Genomic DNA, 6911 nt, shown 5'->3' on the forward strand with positions numbered 1-6911 from the left:
GGTGTCTTCTCCATTATCATGTGGCCAGTGAGAAGTGGTAGAGCCTCCCAGCAAGATGAAAATAGCTTCCCAGCAAGAGCTGGAGAGGCACAAGGGCCTGGAGGGCAATGGGCCAGCCACAAAGGTATAAGTAGAGGCTGAGGGGCACAGCTAGACCTGCACTTCCCCCATCTCCAGTGAGGGCTAACCAGGAGGTAGTCCCTGAGCAACAGACAAGACAGCTAGGTATTCACAAACTTTGCAGCCCTCAGCCCCCGAAGGTTTCTCTGTGTGTGATTTCTCAGTGTGCTGAGGATTATAAGACGAAGAGGAGTCAAGGTCAGATTTGCCTTTTTTCCTTGTATGTCTGCATTAAGACATGGCTGACTGCGCCTGGAGTCTAGCTACAATGGCCTCCAATTTTAAAAAGGCAAACATGGCATCAAGTGCCCCAAGAAAAAGGATGAGTCCTATGCCAGAGCTGACTGAAGAGCAGAAAAAGGAAATCCGGGGAGCTTTCGATCTCTTTGATGCAGACAGGACTGGGACCATCAACATAAAGGGGTGGCAATGAAAGCCCTGGGCTTTGAGCCCAAGAAAGAAGAAATCAAGAAAATGATAAGTGAAATTGGTAAGGAGGGGACAGGTGAAGTGAACATCAGGGACTTTCTGGCTGTGCTGACTCAGAGAATGTCTGAGAAAGATACCAAGGGAGAAATCCTGAAAGCTTTCAAGCTCCTCAGTGATGATGAAACTAGGAAAATAACATTCAAAATCTGAAGCATATGGCCAAGGAGCTGGGTAAGAACCTGACTGATGAGGAGCTATAGAAGCTAACCAATGAAGCCGACCAAGACAGAGACGGCAAGGTCAATGAGCAGGAGTTCCTGTGCATCATGGAAAAGACCAGCCTCTATTGAGACCCATGCCGTGTCTCCTGTTGCAAGCACATGCAACTAGATTAGTGCCTGCTGTCCTATGAAATCCAGCTCCCTATTTCCCTGTAGAACTTCAGCTATGAGGGCTGGGGAGATAGCTCATTGGAATAAGTGCTTGCTGGACAAGTACAAGGTCCTGAGTTCAATCCCTGATACCACAACCACCAAAAAAAAAAAAAAAAAAAAGAAATAAAAATAAATAAACCAGTATATATTTACTAAAAACAAGGCCCAATGGGTTAAAATTATTTAAGGGTCAGGGAGATACCTAGGTAGATTAAGCACCTGCCTGGCAAGCATAGGGTCCTGAGTTCAATTCCTGGTACCCCCCCTCAAAAAAAAATCTTTCGGCCATGGCCTTGAATCTGATTTGGACTTCTTGAAGTGTTCTTCAATATTAAAGTTCTTTGCAACCACTATAAAAGTAGATCTTGTATTCTGACCAAAAAAAGCTAATATGTAATACATGTGATATAGCCATTCCACTATGCAACCGTATTTCAAAATATCACCCCATATGTACATCCAATTCTGATTTGTTCAAGAAAAGAAGATCACATGGAATGTCAAGTATAAAATGTAGTAATAATTTGAGTTTTGATTTCATAATAGTGGACATGAACTAGAGATACATTCTTACATGAATGACTTGATGAATCTTTCAACTATGAAATATAAGACATGATCGTTACCATCTTTCAGCAATGTGATTACAGAGCTAGATTCTTGGGTTCAGTAAAGAAAACAATAAAACAGGATCAAAACAAAATAAATAAATAAAGTTCTTTGCAAAAAGGGGAAAAAAAAAAAAAAAAAGGACATGGCTGATTGCAAAATCCAAGACCTCTGAACACACAGATATTGTGGCTCACTCATGGCTGTGCCCCAATTCACCAGCATCACCTCATGCTTTTTCTGCTCCTGCAATGCAAACAACACAGACTGGAAAACAGGCTTTTTTACTGCCAGCATACTCATGGCTGGCTTGCTTTTCTGTCCAATGGCTACTGCATGACTCCACAGCACTTGAAACTTGTCCTTCCGTTGAGATTCAGGAGGCATGGGCATTCTTGGTGCTGACTCAGCACTTCCTACGGGAAACTGAGCTTCGAGCTTTGAGCAAGCAGCACCGCGGCCACGACCAGCCAGCCTGACTCGCAGCACATCAGGCTCCCCCGCACGTCTCAGGACGCGAGGTGGGTTTCTCTTTCTAGCCAGATGACAGGATGAGATCATCATGCATGATTGAGTGGCAGAGAAGCTCAGGCTTCTAGAAACAGAGCAAACATTTATCTCACAAGAAACCAGGGTGGGGGCTAGGGAGATGGCTCAGTGGAATAAGTGCTTCCCTGGCAAACGCAAGGGCCTGAGTTCAATCCCAGGGTGGAAGCCAGGATTTAATCAACGACATCAATAAATCACTGGTGGTTAGAGACTGGTCAATTCACAGGGCTGTGCATCTGGATTTCTCCTCAAATGTGAAGCATACGCTCCTCTGTTGAGGAGAACATCCTGGAATGCCAGTGCAGGAGGCAGTGCGAACTCCTTCTTAGTAATAGGAACCACACGGAGAAATAATGCTTTTTAAAAAGAAACAAGACAACTCATGTTTATGCTGGCAAATTTGTGTTTAATACAATACGATGCTTCACAGGAAGGTGCATCTTCACCCTCTGGACAGGCTTTGGCCCACCTGAAGGAGGACAGTGAGCAGCGAGGGGAGATGTGGTAGACACAGGCCTGGGACTTCCCACCTGCACGGCCCCATCTGAGAGGACAGCGCGGATGTCCAGAGGCCCACGGAGTTGGGGAGAGGGAGCATCAGGTGTGAGCATTTGCACATTGGGCCCAGAAACCTCCAAGCTGCTATGCTATCCCAGACCCTCATGGGCACACTTCTCTGTATATATCTATCTATCTATCTATATATATATATATAGATAGATAGATAGATAGATAGATAGATAGATATATTCTATATATATATTATATATATATATATATATTTGTTGAGAAATAAATAGCAATGAGACAGTTTCAAAACAGTAGGACAGTTACAATAATTAATACATTGTGTACTGAATAGTTATTCATAGTACAAGAAGCAAATATGATATCTTGTCTAAACAGTATTAGTATAAATCTTTCTTCTCATTGAACTAAAAGAAAGTAGCTATATGTCTATCCTATTTTGTATTTACAGATATATATATTGTTTTTTCACTACAAAATTGTCCTTCATTTATATCCCCCTTTTTTGTTTACTTTATTCAGAAATCAGTATTCCCTTGCCATTCAAATATTGTACGGGACTTCTGTATTTTTATAAAAGAGCACATTTTAAAATTTATTATTTTTAAAATTGTGTTTTGAACTGTATTTTCAGAGCATTTTTGTGTTCAAAGAAAAATTGAATTGGAAATGCAGAGACTTCCTATGCGCCCCCCAAACCCTCTCCCCACTCAGATACACGGCCCTCATCAGCAGCATCCCCACCAGGACACATCAGTGTCACTCAGAGCCCTTAGTGTACTTAGGATTCACTCTTGGTGTTGCACTTCCTATGTGTTTGGACAAAGGACATAAATACCACCACAGAATTCCACAGAAGAGTTTCACTGCCCTAAACACCCCTGTGATCTTCCCACTTATCCCTTCCTGTTGCTACACCCCGGTGAGCACTGACCTTTTTACAGTGGCTATTTTCCAGAAAGTGGTAGAGTGGGAGCCACAGAATATGTAGCCTTGGCTGACTGGCTTCTTTCAGGAAATTGTCATAGGTGTATTCCCTTTTGTGAGCCCATATTTCTGTCTCTTGTGTAGCTACATAACTTCTGTGACCCAATGTTAGGTAAGAATGCGGGTCTCTTGTTCAGAATCACTAAGGATTTCCAGAGGGTGACAGCAGAGCATCAACTGAGTAAGGAACTTCCTGGATGCAGGTGCTGACCCACGAAGCAGTGCCACTAAAGAACGAGGTATTAAGTGGAGGCTCGGTGTGTGTCTGGACCCTTCATCTTCCTCACGTTCCATAAAGCTGGAGCATGAAGACAAAAGAATGCTTTTGTTTGTGTCCAGGCTTGCCAACGACCACCGTGCCTCAGTGCTTTCTCAAACAACACAGCTTACAGCATAAGGAGACAAAGCCAGGGCCTCTGCCAATTCCTTCCTCAGCATCACTGAAACCCTAGCATGACAGCATCTGTGCAGTCACCAGCTCTGCAGCTCGAGGCCCCCAGCATGCCCAGGAACAGATGACAACATCTTGAATTGTCTTTTTGATGACGAGGCAGCTGAAATATTTCCAAGCAGCATGATATGAATTCAGAGAAGCTGCAGCTGCCTGGATCTGCAGGATCATAGGGGAGGAGGCAGCAGCATTGTGCATGTCACTGTGCCTCAGAGACGTGTCTGTTCTGGTCCCCGATTATTACTGTAGGCTAAGCAGTGGACATCACTGCCATCACACCCCACCTCCTGCAAAGTGCTGGCACTGAAGAATATACACGGTGTGAGCCTGTTTTATAACACTGTGAGGCCCTGTGGGTTGCAGAGGGACAATGTGAAGGAGTCCCAGGAAGGGGAGATTCAGGGACTGCCCTTTCTTTGGTGGCACTGAGCTTCACCAGGACACATGGATGCAAGGTGCATTAGTGTCCTAGGGCTGCTGTGATAAAGCTCCACAGGCAGTGGCTTGATCTGTCAGTGTTTACTTTCTCACAGTTCTGGAGGCTGGAGTCCAGGATCAAGGACTCAGCTTGCATCTGAGGCTTCTTTGTTCAGCTTATAGGTAGTGTCTTCTCCCCCTTGTGCAAATCTGTTCCTGATTGCTTCTCCCTTGAGGCTACCTGTCCTGCTGGAAGGGCCCCACCTCAGGAACCTCATGGCACCCTAATGACCTTTGTAAAGCCTCAGTCACCCTTGGAGGTCCTGGTGCTTAGGGCTTCAGTGTAGGAATTGTAGGGACACACAATCAGCCCGTCACACAAGGTAATTTAAATTCTCCCAAGAGTGAGAGCAGTAGTGACCAGGATCATAGAAAGCTGCCAGGGATATTATTCAGTATTTCTGTAACCGTGCATTTTATAACATCCATCCCTTGGGCCGGCGAGATAGCTCAGCAGACTAAGTGCCTGCTTAAGCAAGAGCAGGAACCAGGGTTCGATCCCTGGCACCACATGCCACACTGGCCCTGCCCCCAGGTGCACTGAGCTGCCCACCGAGTCCAGGCGTAGTGGCACTCTCCTGTAATCCCAGTACTGGGTAGGCTGAAAACAGGAGGATCATGGTGAGTCCAAGCTGCATAGTGACACCCTCTACCAAATTATGTATATATACATCCCTTAGTTATTTAGTTTTATTTTCCTTTCATTTAGATTTTCAGTGAAACCAGATTGCTTTACTCTCCTTATAGGAGGCCTCTGCCTCTTCCTCATCTCTCTTTTCTTTTTCTCACATTCCAATAACCAAACGATCAAATGCTGTTAGGTATTTGTTAGTCTTACTCTTAATGATTCTAAATATAGATAAATCTGAATACAGTGAGTAGAGTTAAAGGATAAGAGTCTCCAAATTCTCTATGGGTTCAAATCCCTAATCTCCACCTTCCCTAATTACATGGTCTTGAGCTCATAACAACCTCTCAGCACATCACCCATAATGTGAGACACATTAGGGTACTCCTCTCCTGGTGTCATTGTGAAAATTGAATGAAGTAATACACATAAAAATGCTTATCTTAGATTACTATATAATAATAATGATGATTAATGATTATCATACAACACAAGGGTATTATAAAGGATATTTGTTGCTGAATTGCTTTCCAAAGTGGTCCTGCCAAGTTGCCAATAGCAACAGGAATTTTAAAGTCACATCAACACAGACTATGACTGCCCACAGAGAATAAACAAGACAGTGTGGAACACCATGTTCACATACCCCTCCATCCTGCTTTGGTGTATTTTTCTCATCATTATTTTACTTTCCAAAGGAAATACAATTATTTTCTATATCTTCAATAAAAAAATCTATATCTACTGATGATAGTCCTAGTTTTGTTCATTGCTTTATCTTTATGTTTTCCTTCCCAATAAAATGAAAAAATTTATTTATCTATTTTTGTGGTACTGGGGATGGAACCCAGAGCCTTCTGCATGCAAAAGGAGAGTTCTACCATTGAGTCACATACCCAGCCCCCAAAAGTGAAATCTAAAACTTTTTTCTCTCCCTCAGAAACACTACTTACATCACATGGCAACCCCTCCCTCCAGCCTTGTATGGATCAGAACAAGCACCTCGGTGGTTCATGGGTCAGTACACACTGAAACACTCAGAGAACTTTGGCCAGGAGCCCCGAGTAGAGCAGGTCTGTGAGTTACCTTTGCAATCAGAGCCCTTCACACAGAGGGTGTGGAACTACTCCTGCATCAGTTGCTACCCAGGGGTCCCTGCAGCCAGGACCACCTTCCCCAAGGTGCACAGCCCAGTACGTGTACAGAGCCACATGTAAGACATGGTGGGATCACACCAAGTGTCCCCAACCTATGGAAATGTGATAGCATGTACCGAGGATGAAACACTAAATAGAAGAATGCCTGTTTTTAAGGTCCTGTGGAACATTATCTTCCCCCTAGGTGCCAAAATCCATGGATATTCAAGTCCTTCATCAGACATAGTGTTTTATTTGCATATGATCTCTGCAATTATCCACTTACTTTATTTATTTATTTTTGGCAGAACTAGGGATTGAACTCAGACCCTTGTGTTTGCAGGGAAGCGCTTATTCTACTGAGCCATCTCCCTGACCCCTTATCCACTTATTTTAAACTACCTTTACATTATTGATAATTCCTAATGCAATGTAAACGATAGCTAAATAGTTGTGGTACTATATATTTAGGGAATTAATACAAAGATAAAAGGTTCTATGTGTTCAGTACATATGGAATTTTAAAAAATATATATTTTCAATCCCTGGTTGGTTGAATCTGT

General features: G+C 43.4%; 1 pseudogene; it reads left to right on the plus strand.

The window, feature by feature from the left end:
- The first annotated feature begins 388 nt into the window (after positions 1–388).
- On the plus strand, positions 389–899 carry LOC105743947 (annotated as a pseudogene).
- Positions 900–6911: the final 6012 nt, after the last annotated feature.

This window comes from Octodon degus, unplaced genomic scaffold (assembly GCF_000260255.1).
Source record: "Octodon degus isolate 3935 unplaced genomic scaffold, OctDeg1.0 scaffold00192, whole genome shotgun sequence".
Lineage (NCBI taxonomy): Eukaryota > Metazoa > Chordata > Mammalia > Rodentia > Octodontidae > Octodon > Octodon degus.